This window comes from Sus scrofa, chromosome 16, assembly GCF_000003025.6.
Source record: "Sus scrofa isolate TJ Tabasco breed Duroc chromosome 16, Sscrofa11.1, whole genome shotgun sequence".
Classification (NCBI taxonomy): Eukaryota; Metazoa; Chordata; class Mammalia; order Artiodactyla; family Suidae; genus Sus; species Sus scrofa.
Genome location: NC_010458.4, coordinates 36338704 through 36352522, shown reverse-complemented (window position 1 = coordinate 36352522; position 13819 = coordinate 36338704). Strand labels below are relative to the sequence as shown.

General features: G+C 43.5%; 1 long non-coding RNA gene across 1 annotated transcript in view; it reads right to left on the bottom strand.

The window, feature by feature from the left end:
- LOC110257269 overlaps nt 1-12627 on the bottom strand; it is a 47399-nt gene extending 34772 nt beyond the window's left edge. The window contains exons 1-2 of the long non-coding RNA XR_002339670.1: nt 12442-12627; nt 6004-6124 (exon numbers count right to left, since the gene is read on the bottom strand). This is a non-coding gene — a long non-coding RNA (uncharacterized LOC110257269). The remainder of the gene's footprint in view (nt 1-6003; nt 6125-12441) is intronic.

Genomic DNA, 13819 nt, shown 5'->3' with positions numbered 1-13819 from the left:
GTATACATGTGTGTGTGTGTGTGTATATATATATATATATATACATATATATGTATGTATAACTAAGTCACTTTACTGTACAGCAGAAATTGGCACATTTAAGTCAATTATACTTTAATAATAAAAAAAGTAAGCTTCATTAAGCACACAGATACAGTGAGCAGATGGGTGGTTGGCAGAGGCAGGGTAGGGCTGAGTCAAAGAGAGGAAGAGGATCAAAAGGTACAAACTTCCAGTTATAAAATAAGTCATGGGAATGCGACTATAGCATGGCAACCATAGTTAATCATACTGCACTGCATATTTGAGAGTTGCTGAGAGTGGATCTTAAAAGTTCTCATTGAATGAAAACAAAATACTCTATGGTGACAGATATTAACTAGATTTATTGTGGTGACCTTTTCACAATATACACAAAGATCAAATCATTGTGTTATACACCTGAAGCTAATGTTATGTCGTGTCGATTATACTGCAATAAAAAATAAATAAATAAAATGTAGGTTTTATTTCTTTTCAGGCAAGGTGAGACAACAGATCAGGAGATGATGGCCTTTGAGAAGTGGTCTGGTGTTCTCAGAGACTCCAGAAGGATGGGAGGCCTGGCCACAGGGACGGGGAGGGGCACACAGGGAAGCACCAGGGTGAATCATGAGATAGATGGCAGTGGAAAAATGTAGGCAAGAGCCTTGAATGTGGTTTCTACAGGAAGCAACGAGAGAGGTAGAGTAAGCAGACTTGGGGCTGGCTAGTCTCAAAGATTTCAGTAGGCTGGGGGTTGCCCTTACTTGTCTGGTACCTGGCCCTGAGACGATTAGAACAAGCAGATAGTGGCCTGGGACTGAAAAACTCCATAAAGGAGGCAGCTGGGGTATGGGCTCTGGATTTACTGGTTTGCATATAAAAGGCACCCTAGCAGGCTTGTCATTTAGGATCTCTAGGAATCGGCCAACCTGAGAGAGGCCAACAAGGCCCAGTACCTCCAGTGTCAACAAGGCCTCAGATTTCAAAGCATCGAATGGCCATCATCAAAAAGTCTACAAATAGTAAATGCTGGAGAGGGTGTGGAAAAAAGGGAACCCCCCACACACACACACACACACACCCTGCTGGTAGGAATGGAAATCAGTACAACCACTATGGAAAACAGTACAAAGGTTCCTGCTGTACAGCCCTGGGAATTATATCTGGTCATTTATGATGGACCAAGATAATATGAGAAAAAAGAATGTATGTGTGTTTGTGTGACTGGATCATCTTGCTGTACAGTATAAAATTGACAAACACTGTAAACTAGCTATAATGGAAAAAAATAAAAATCTTTAAAAAAAAAAACTAAATATAGAATTACCATATGATCCAGCAATCCCATTCCTGGGCATATATCTGGAGAAGACCATAATTTGAAAAGATACATGCACTCCAATGTTCACTGCAGCATTTTTTACAATAGCCAAGATGTGGAAGCAACCTAAATATCCACCAACAGAGGATCAGATAAAGAATCTGTGGTATATATATACAACGGAATATTACTTAGCCCATAAAAAAGACTGAAATTTTGCCATTTGCAGCAACATGAGAGACTATTACACTAAGTAAAGGAAGCCAGACAGAGAAATACAAATATCATACAAAATCACTAATAAAATCTAATTTAAAAAGGATACAGGGAGTTCCCATCATGGCGCAGTGGTTAACGAATCCAACTAGGAACCATGAGGTTGCGGGTTTGGTCCCTGCCCTTGCTCAGTGGGTTAAAGATCCGGCGTTGCCATGAGCTGTGGTGCAGGTTGCAGACGCGGCTCGGATCCCGCGTTGCTGTGGCTCTGGCATAGGCCAGTGGCTATAGCTCCGATTAGACCCCTAGCCTGGAAACCTCCATATGCCGCGGGAACAGCCCAAAGAAATAGCAAAAAGACAAAAAATAAATAAATAAATAAATAATAAAATAAAAAGGATACAAAAGAAACTATTCACTAAACAGAAACAAATTCAAAGATTTTGAAACCAAACTTACGGTTACCAAAGGTGAAATGTGGAAGGAGGGATAAATTAGGGGTTTGGGATTAACATATACACACTACCATATATAAAATAGATAAATAACAAGGACCTACTGTATGGCACAGGAAAATCCACTTAATACTGTGTCATAACCTATACAGGGAAAGAATCTGAAAAGGAATTGATATAGGTATAGCTGATTTACTTTGCTGTACACTTAAAATTAACACCCCTTTGTAAATCAATGATATTCCAATTTTTTTAATACAGAAAATTAAAAGCCATGCTTAATATAATGAGTCTCCAGGCTGACTGGGACAACATGGGGATATCTATTCCAAGTGAAGGGAGGAGCAAATCTAAGACTGCAGGGCTGCAGTCTAAGACTCCTGGAAAGGGTGAAGAAAAAATCTACCTAAAACTTGAACTGGGCCTTTATAAGCAGAGATGATTATGAGATAAAAGTGGTAAAGCGATGCTGGGATAGGAAGTGGGCAAGAGAGGGAGGGAGGGAAGAACACCATCCAGGCAGCAAAAATGGTACCAAGGTGAAGAGGGAAAAAGACCCCTCGTAGCCTCTGATCACCAAAGCCATTCCTGTTCTCTGACTCTTGTTTAAATTAAGTATTGAATATGTGCAAAAGAAGATCAAAACATATGTCGGGGTCAACGGGGATAACCCCACCACCTCACAGGTGGCGGTGAGGATTACATGAAGCCATGCTAGCGCTAGACAACAGCTAGTGCCTGTGCATAGATGATGCCAGGAGAGGGAGGTCAGCTTCCCCCCTCCCTCCTCCCTCCCTCCTCTGACTCTCCCTCAGCCCTGCCCCCACATCTGCCTCTGCCCCACTAAACCTCTAGGTAATCTGTCAGCATCATTCTCGGTGATGCAGAATCCCTCTATGTTATGAACTGCATGCCGGTGTCTTCCCCGAAACACATATGTTGAAACCTAACCCTCAAAGTCATGGTATTTGAGGTGAGCCTTCTTGGAAATATTTCTGTTTAGATGAGGTCATGAGGGTGATTTCTCACCCTCTTCTGAGAAGAGGACAAGACCGGAGCTCCCTCTCTCTCGAGCACATGAGGGCACAGCCATAAAGCAGCGGTAGAAGGCAGCTGTCTGCAAGCCTGGAAGAGGGCTCTCACCAGAACTCGACCATGCCGGCCCCCCTCTTGGACATTCGGCCTCCGCAACCATAAGAAATAAATGCCTATTGTTTCAGCCACCAGCTATGGCATTATGTTCTGCTAGGGTGCCTAGCAGATAAAGGCACCCTAAATTCCTGGAAGAGTAAAGCCCTTAGTTCTAACACAGGCAAGGAAGATGAATGTGCCTTGATGAAATACTCCAAAGCCATAAAGATTAGTAAAATGTCTCTCCTTTAATGATTTCAACCAGACAATAAAACCAAAAATCCCAGAATGCCAGAATCTCATAGGCTTGTGACCTGAGAGGTCAAGACCCTTACCAGACAGACCTTTGGGAAACCTGGCACCAACACTTCTCAAGGTGCAGCTCCAATGCCACCTTTATCAGAAATTACTCAGGGTGTCTGTTAGAAAAATCCAGTGTCTTCCACCTGTTACATTAAACGATAGTTGGGATCCTAGACATCTGTATTTTAACAAGCTCCCCAGGGCAGTCCTATAAGCAAAGGTATATGAGAACCACTGACAGACACACCTTGACCACCACGGGCCCATCTCTAACTCGAATACTCCACTACAAACTGAGACACAGAAGGCCATAAAGAACCTTCTCTAAATGCTTGCACTGGAAATGTGGTCTGTGCTCCAGCAGCCTCACACCACTTGGGAGCTTGTTAGAAATGCAGAATCTCAAGCCCCACCCAGACCTACAGCCTCAGATGCCTTTGTCCATTAGAGCTTGGAAACTGCTCTGCTCCAATGAATCCAGGCTGACCCCAAGCCCTGTGACCACCTTCCAGACCTGCCTAGGAGTTCCTATTATCAAGAATCAAATTAAGCTACTCAGGAAAACCCATAGAAGAACCAAGGGGAGTATAGACAGAGCTGTAGATAATGTTTGCAGGGTCTGAGTGACAAACCTTGCCATTGAAGGTCCCACATTTACTCCTGTGGCAAGGATGATAGATAATCTCCTTTTCCTCTGCTTTCTTTTATATATACATATACACACACACACATACACACACACACACATATACATTTTTTTCTTTTTAGAGCTGCACCTGCAGCATATGGAAGTTCCCAGGCTAGGGGTCAAATCTGAGCTGCAGCTGCCAGCCTTTGCCACTGCCACAGCAATGCCAGATCCAAGCTGCATCTGAGACCTACGCCACAGCTCATGAAAACTCCAGATCCTTAACACACTGAGCAAGGCCAGGTATCAAATCCACATCCTCATGGATACTAGCCAGGTTCTTAACCCACTGAACTACAACAAGAACTCCTCCTCTGCTTTCTTTTAATAGAACCCCTGTGTTTACCTGATATTTGACTACTCAAGATAGAAACTGTATTACTCAGCTCTAAAGCTGAGGGTGTGTGCATGGAAGTCCTAGCCAGTGAGACGTGAGCAAACATGTCTTTTGCAACTTCTGGGAAGTGTCCTTATAAGAATATGGCATGCCTTTCTTCATCCTTTCTTTGCTCCTGATGAGGAGGTAGACATGATGGCTGGAACTTAAGTAGCTATGTTGAACCATGAGGTAGAAGCTAAATGATGAGAATGGTGGTTCCTAACAACATCATGAACTGGATATCTACCTCTGGGCTTCTTCAATTTCTATGTTGTTTGAGCCATTTTATTTGGGGGGTTTCCTTTCCCTCTCAACTGAACTAATTCCTAACTAATTTGTACCCCCTTTATAGTTCAGGTAACATGAGCCAAGTGACCTCTGTGTCCTCAAAAAGGCAGAGTACCTTGACTATAAGGGAAAAAACCCATGAATCAGGGGGATTTAGTGCCATTCTGGGCCTTTCTTTGTCTTTCAGCAGGTAGCAGATGGAGGGGGAAAGAGAGTAAGGAACAGAGCATCAAGGTCCTATCCATTTTTTTTTTTTTTTTGGAAGAACTATGCTTAACCTTTCTTTTGCCATAGATACCTCCAGAAAGAACATTAACCCTCTTGAAGGTCTTACCAATATTTCTTTCTACTCGCAGCTGGCAGTATTAACTATATTTCTCTTACGGCAAATCGGACAAGTCCCTCTTCATCTTTAGTGGGAAAAATACAGGGCCTTCCTGCTACAAACAACTTTTCAACACAAAATGCTCTCTTCATCCACTAGACAAACTCTTATTCGAGGGCATACTATGTGCAAGTCACTGTGGTAGCCTTGGGACAGAATAAAATCTTCTTGAAAGTTGTTTTTGATTAGTGTATCTGTCTCTGAAAGCCAAACTTCTCACTCCAGGCAATAGGCCAATTAATTATCTCAAAGCCAAGTTTGGGCCTTGACCTTGGAAATAGTATTCAAGGATTAGACCCTTCTGAAAATCAGGAAAAAAATACCTTTTATTAATACATAATTATCTTCCTTATGCTTCCCCTCAAACTCTTAAATGAATTTTCATGACATTCACATCAATTACCCTTGTATAAATTCTCCAGAGGCATCTACTCTCACTCTCTCTCTCTTTCTCTCTCTCTCTCACACACACACACACACACACACACACACGCACACACACACTCTAAGAATACATGAAGAACCAAGTGCATTTCCTGGCCCATTTTAAGTCTTTGATAAATGTTCCCCAAATCTGACTTCTTTAGTTTTATGCTTTATGTTCTGTATTCTATCTCCTGCACCATACCATATAATACATATTTACCTTAGTATAAAATGATGACTATTTTTTATTTTTGCATTTCTAGTATTACTACAAATTACCAATTTTACATGCTGGTCTTCAGGAGATTCATCCAGAAGCACCACAATTCAAAACACAAAGAAATCGCATAATGTATATACGTCATTGAAACGTGTTTCTGTGCTTACATTTCAGTGTAGAAGCCCCTCTTCTGCAACTGTTGAAAGAAATCTCTTCCACTAAGTTGAACCATGAGGCCATGAAGATCTGCGCCGGCAGAAACTGGAAGGCTGGCTAGCTTCCCCAGGGCTGTGGTTTGGGTTGAAAGGAAGAAATCAGACAAACACCCTGTTAATGGGGTGTGAAACTGGGATGCCTGTGCTAACCAGGAGGCAACCTCCTTCCCAGACACAAGCAAATGGAGATGCCTTCTTCACAGCTTGCCTTACTAATTCTCTGGCAGCTAATGAAATATTTTCATTTGAAAGGGCTTTTCCAAAGCAAAGAGATGAAGTTGTTATAGCGCATTCATAAATGATAGGAAGTAGCTGGGGGGGGGGCATCCTGCATTCAGGGAATAAGGAGTCCAAAATCACCCCCCCCGGGGGGGGATGCTGTTGTGTGAGTTGGGATAGACCAGATTTTAGTCCTCCTTTTTTGGAGTGGCTGAGCTGGGATAGACCAGCTTTTAGTCCTTAAACGTGACCCACTCACCCTACTTTACAGCCTATGGGCTACGACACAAGCCAGTAATAGATGTCTCCACTTAAAACCTGAAGGCAGAATTTTAGTGCATGTCCCTGTATCGAAAAGGAAGCAACCGGGTTAATTTCTAAAGGCCAGCCTTTGTATAAACAATTTAAACACACTTAAAGGCATGTTCACTCAGAAGGAAATTTTCTTACTTGTTTCTTTTTCACAATTCTGAATTTATATGCATAAAAAGAAACAGGGCTCTTTCCATTCATCCGGGTTGATGTACTATTTTTTCTTATCCCTTTCTCTCAGCATCCTGTTGGGCTTACACTGCTAAGAAAGCCTCTGACAAATTTGGGGCTTGTGGAGGGAGCAGGACACATGGAAGGGAGGGTATAGGGAAGCTCTTGATGAATTTGAACAGGAAATGTCTAACACATGAAGTCTCTCTTCCCTTGCCTAATTCTGCAATGCCTCTGGCTTGAAAATCCCCCATATGCTCCTTATTTGTGTATACCACGAAAATTCTAAACAAAGACTTCCATTCTTAGTCCTCCCCACATACCCCGGAGCAGCAAGGAAATTTGCCACCAGAGAGATATAAGGGATCTCGGGCAGAAAGAAACCAAGGGTCACTGATCAAAATGTTATGGGCGAAAGCCAAGCCTAAGGTTGTATGGACAATGTGGGGCTGATTAACCCTGCAGGGGTGAATTCATTTGTTTTCTTCCAGAAAGTCCAACCCTTCAAGGAGGTGCCTAGCTTAGTTTTCTAGGGCTGCTGGAACAAAGTACCACAGACTGCATGGCTTAAGCAACTGAAATTTTTTTTTTGTCTTTTTGCCTTTTTCTAGAGCTGCTCCTGTGGCATATGGAGGTTCTGAGGCTAGGGGTTTAATTGGAGCTGTAGCCACCAGCCTACGCCAGAGCCACAGCAATGCAGGATCTGAGCTGCGTCTGCGACCTATACCACAGCTCATGGCAACACCAGATCCTTAACCCACTGAGCAAGGCCAGGGATCGAACCCGCAAACTCGTGGTTTCTAGTTGGATTCGCTAACCACTGAGCAACGACAGGAACTCCGCAACTGGGAATTTCTTGTCTCGGTACTGGTGGCTGGATGTCTGAGATCAAGGTGTTGGCCAGGCTGGTTCCTTCTGAGAGCTTCAGGGAAGATCTGGTCTATGGCTCTCACGTAGTTTCTGATAGTTTGCTGGCAATTTTTGTTTTTTTCCTGGCTTGTAGAAACATCACCCTGATTTTGCCTTCATGTTCACATGAGAAATATTGCCTGTGTGCAAGTCTGTCTCCAAATTTCCCCTTTTGATAAGGACATCAAGTCATATTCAATTAGGACCCATCCTAATGACCTAATTTTTCTCCCACTTTTTAAAGTTTTATTGAAGTATAGTTGATTTTCAAGGTTGTGATAATTTCTGGCATACAAAAAATTGATTCAGTTATACATATACACACATCCATTCTCTTTCAGATTCTGTTCCCACATAGATTGTCACAGAATATTGGGTAGAGTCCTCTGTGCTATACAGCAGGCCTCTACTGGCCAGTCATTTCATATACCTCAATGTGCATATGCTGACCTACTCTTAATTACATCTGCAAAGACCTTATTTCCAAGATCACATTCACAGGCACTGGGGGTTAGGACTCCGATATGTGAATTTGGGGGGTGCGCAATTCAATCTTTTGTGGGCTTAGCATCTGACAACAAATTGAAAACTCTGTCCAGGGAACAGGGAACAGCCAGTAGGATGATTAGGTGTTAGCCTTTCAAAAAAAAAAAAAAACCTGTGTGCCTTCCTATGCTGGAGAGCAGAATTCTGAGCCACAGGGACTATCCAGGGAAAGCTAACCTCTGAAAGAGTCTCTTCAAGAATGAGGAAGTGAACAATGCCAGGCGAGGGGCTCTGGTCCCCAGAGTAACGGTCCCTATTCTCCACAAGCTGGTGGGCAAAAATGAGGCTAAATCTGAGAGAGCTGCAGGTCTGTGGGGGTGCTGGCTTCCCCTGCTCTTATTATTTATATGTGGAATCTAATACAAATGATTTTTAAAAGAACTCATTTATAAAACAGAAACAAACAGATTGCAAAATTAAATTTATGGTTACCGAAGGGGAAACCATGGGGGGGAGTAAATTAGGAGGATGAGAATAACATACACACTACTGTATATAAAAGAGATAATTAACAAGGACTTACTGCTGAGCATAGGGAAATCTAGTCAATAGTTTGTAATAACCCATATGGGAAAAAAGAATGGATGGATGTATATGTATAACTGATTCTCTTTGCTGTCCACTGGAAATTAATACAACATTGTAAGTCAACTATACCCCAATAAATTTTTTAAAAAAATAAAATATATGTGCGTGTATATATATATACATATATATATATATATACACATATACATATATATATATATACACATATATATATATATATATGTGTATATATATAAAACCAGCCTTTCCCACTGCTTCCCCTCGGAGATGCAGGGCAAGAGAGAAGGCAGAGATGGGGAAAAATCACCCGGCTCTATTGCCATCTTCAGTCCATTGTGCTTTTCCTCCAAATAACTCTTTCCCCTTCACTCTCTTTAACCCTGAATATCAAGAATACTGACCATAGGAAACTCAAATGAGAACAGTAAAGCGAGAATATAAAAATGCCGCAGACAGCAACGTGTCTGGTGTTTCCCAAAGTCCCTTCTCACTCAGTTCTATGGTGGTGGAACCCTCGTCCACGAGCACCCCTGGCTCCTGGATTTTTTTCCTTCTGTGTTTTGACCAAACTTCCTTGGCACTCAAAGGAGCAGGCAAGCTATTTGTGGAGAACCGTTTTCCAACTCGTTTGGTTCCTTGGAAGCATCTGTGCCTCCCGCTGCTACGCAGTGGAAGAGGAAGCCTCTAGACAAAGAAGTGGTGGGAGCCAGAGGCAGGATGGAGATGCTGGCCTCCTCCTTCCTGGGGCCACAATGGGGCTGGCAGAACCCTTCCCCAAGCAGTCCCTGACCTGCCTTGACATCTAAGGAGAAAGTGCTAAAACAAGGGCGGATGCTCCGGAGTACAGTTCTGCAGTCTCTTGAGACCACAAAGGTTCATTCTAGATTCAAGCAACCCAAAGAACCAGGGTGCTGCGGGTAGGTCAGACATCACTTTATTAGCTTCACAGGCAGCTTATATTCCAGCACAGAACAAAGCCGGCGATTTGCCAAAATGTTACCTAACAGGTGATTGACCTCCCATCCTACTGTGCATGTTTCTAGGTAAACATTGTTCCTTAAGAGTTGCTACGTCATCCTTCACCAGAACAACATGGCTATCAAGCAGAAGTCAAGCAAAAAGAGCCTGAGTGACTCCATTTTCCCCACAGGCACCAACATAGCTGGTCAACCTGCGGGCTTCACTGTAGGGTAATCAGGCTGAAACTTACTGTTTCATTGAAGGACAAATGCCAGTTTCCCAGAAAGAGTGCCTCCCCCTCCTCCTAGGAGATGTAGCCTAGGATGGAGGATTCTAGGGCCCAGAGGAGGAAGAGGGCATTTTGATGGCCCAGGAGGTTGCGATAGGAGAAAGGGGCATTGAAACACTCCTCAGGGGCAGCAAGTGCCCCTTCTCGGGGTTCCCAACTTCCCACCCCTGGCTAGGTCAGTTGTCTGGTCTCTCTCATCACAGCAGACCATAACGACAGCCCTGTCCAGTGTGGGCCACTCCTGATCCTGCCCCTCCAGTGGATCTCAACAAGACCTTGCTTGACCCAGGCCCTGTCACCTCCTGCCCAGCTCTCTACTCCAGCAAAACTTCTATTTCATCCAGTTTGCAGTTAGTCCAACAGCATAGCCCAGCCAATGGATGGAAAGGCAATCGGTCTGACCTGATGGAAACCATCTGACACTTTTTCCAGGATATCTGGTGACCTCAGCATGGGCATGAGGGGATGGAATGCTTAGCAATCAATTAAAATAAGCTCTGGGGAAGTTGGGGGCTATTTGATCCATATATATTAACTTTAATATACCTTCTCCCTGTAATAATCTAGATCCAGACTCCAAAGTCTGTTAAATTAGTCTAATCCATGAATTTAGAGCTTCCAGTTTGTCAAACGAAAATTGAGCAGGATGCTGCAGAGGCTTCCGGGGACAAATCCTCGTGTCCCTTGCCTCTTGTTTGCAGAAAAGCTTTAGCCTCCTAGGCTTTCCTGGAATTCCAAAGAGCACATTTAATCAGAGAAGCGAGAAAATGCAGAAACAAAGGAGAGCCATCAAGCACAACAAAATAATAAAAGTCTAGCCATAAAACAAAGTCAAAGACCTTTAGCTCCTCCTCAAGGGTCATAGAAATTATCCTGAGCCATATCCTTGAGTTGTTTTGCAGATACTAAAACCCCCACCAGGTGGAAGAAGTTAACTGCATTGCTGACCAGGTGAAACCAAAAGATTGATGCTGTTGACTCCCAATCACCTCCCCAGCAATCAGTTAGAAGAATGTCCATGAGTTCATTGGGTACCCTGACTCTCTCTTCACCCTGTCCCCAAAAACCTTTCCCTGACTGAAAGCCATCAGGGAGTTTGGGCCTTTTAAGCATCACCTCCCATACTACTTGCTTGGTCTTGCAATAGACACTGCACCTTCCTTCACTATGACTCAGTATCAGTAGATTGGCTTTACTACACCTGAGCCAGTGGACCCAAGTTTGGTTTGGTAACCGAATTCATTTTATTTATTTAGCAAATACAGTGTTCACCATTCGTCTGGAGCAGTTTTGCGTGCTGTACAAATATTAATCCATTTAAATCCACAAAACCATATAAGGTAGGTGCAAGTATTTTCCTCTTTATTTTACAGAGGAGGAAAGAGGGCATTCAGCTAGCAAGTAGCAGAGCCAGGATTTGAACCCATGCAATCTAATCTAGAGCCCAGACTGCATTGAGGACCAACTATAACTTTAATGTGTCAAATGGAGCACAAACAGGAGGAAATCACTGAAAAGGTATAGTTGAAATGGGGCTCCGTGGACATGAACTCACCTGTGTTTCCCTGTGAGGCATTTGCACTTAAGCACAACCTTTCTCTAAAAATCAAAAAAGGGGAAACTAAACAATGAATAAATAAATAAAAATTTAAAAATAAAATAGTTCAACCAGGCTGGCCAGGAATTGAACAAAATGTGGGTTCATTTTAGCACTGACATATAGCTACAACTATCAAAAGAAATGCCTCTCTCAGCATTCCTACTGGGGTGCAATGGGAATCGGTGGTGTCTCTGGAGCACTGGGTGGCAGGTTCAATTCCCAGCCCAGCACAGTGGGTTAAGGATCCACTGTTGCCACAGCTGTGACATAAGTTGCAACTGTGGCTCAGATCTGATTCCTGGCCCTGGAACTCCATATGCCACAGGGCAGCCAAAAAAGACGCTTCTCTTATAAGCAGGACAGTACTGGACCCCTGAGGGGAAATGGGCTACGTTGCATATCCTCTCACTGCTGAGACCTTTTCCCCGATCTTTTTTGGGGGTTTTTCTGGCTTTTTTTAGGGCCGCACCCTTGGCATATGGAGGTTCCCAGGCTAGGGATCCAATTGAGGTGACAGCTGCCAGTCTATGCCACAGCAATGCCAAATCCTTAACCCACTGAGCGAGGCCAGAGATCGAACCCACAACCTCATGGTTCCTAGTCAGATTCATTTCCACTGCGCCACGATGGGAACTCCTCCCTGATCTTCTTTAAATGGGAAATCTAATGTGGCAAACAGAAAAAAAAAAAAAAAAAAAAAAAAAAAAAAACATACAATTCCTATTAAGTAGTACCTTCTCCACCTAAAATAACATCTAAATTGTCCATATTTCATTTTCAACTGAATTACTGACTCACTAATTCCCAGCTGTAACTAGGCCATTTCCCCTGTCACCTTCAGACTTGTCTCTTTGCCTTGTAAGTTGGCTCTTTCCGGTCAGGAGGGAGTCTGTCATCCATAAGTTCATCATTCTCATCATTTGCTTGGAGCAAAGCCCTCTGATGTGTTCCTCAGCGCTTGGCAGATCCAGACTACAGCACCTGTCAGATGTGCCCACACATTTGCTGCTTCTTAACAATGGAAGGGCTCCAGTGATCACTGCGGCTGACTAAATTAAACTTAACCACCTAGTTTATTCCAGCAGGTTCCTGGTAAACAGCACTGCAGCTGAAAAGGCTTATCCTGTTTATGCTAACATGAAATAGTCCGGGTTGGGGCTCCCAGAGCAGGGCAGCGGCTGTACTCCCTGAATGTCAGCGGTTTGAAGGCTTTGGGTTTAGACAAATGGTGTTTAGGTAAGAAAGCCTCTGTTGATGTGATCTTTTGTATCCACTTTGAGCATCTGACGTAGATGGACGTTGTTCTATTTCAGTATATGCCAGACCTTCTCAAAGAGGAGAATCAGCAACAAGTGAGATGACTGGACGCTCTCTGTTGATTAAACCTACGTACACAACTGGGGCTTCTTGGGTTTTTGCCTCTGGGTCAGGGTTTCCCTTTGTCAGCACTGTTCACATTTGGACCGGATCCTTCTCTGCTGTGGGAGCTGTCCTGTGCGTCATGGGAAGTTGGCAGCAACCTTGGTCTCCACCTGCTATAGGCCAGTAGCACCTCGCCCCTGAGTCGGGAAATCCCCAAACGCCTACAGGTAACGCCCAATGTACCCTGGAGGAGGGCAGAGTCACTCCCCACCTGAGTTGAGACCAGCCCTCAAAGTTAAAAAGAAGTTTCTTTTTATCAAGCCAGCAAGAGAAGAGACCCTTTGCAGACCATTCAGGAATTCTCAGAGCATCCATCCTCAGCCTGCTCTCCTTCACTCATCATCCATGGCCTTGGGGAATTGTAACCCATCCTGCTTAATGGAACTTGGAAACACAAATACTTTAAAGACTTTGAGAAATATTACCAGAAAAATAAGAATCACTCAGTGAGTGTTCAGGGCCGTCTGTGTGCAAAGCCAATATGGTCTGTTCTCTAGAATCTTTGAAAACATCTGTCCCATCAGCAGTAAAACGGAAGGCAATTCTGACACATGTTACAACATGGATGACCCTTGAGAACACAATGCTAGGAAAGCCACACACAAAAGGGCAAATACTGTTATGACTCCACTCATGCAACATGTCTGGGATAGTCACATTCTAGAAAACAGAAGGGTAGTTACCAGGGACTGAGAGCAAGGGGAAGTGGGGAGTTGCTGCTTATGGATACAGAGTCTCAGTTTTGCAAGATGGAGAGAGTTCTGAAGATTAGTTGGGCAATAATGTGAAAG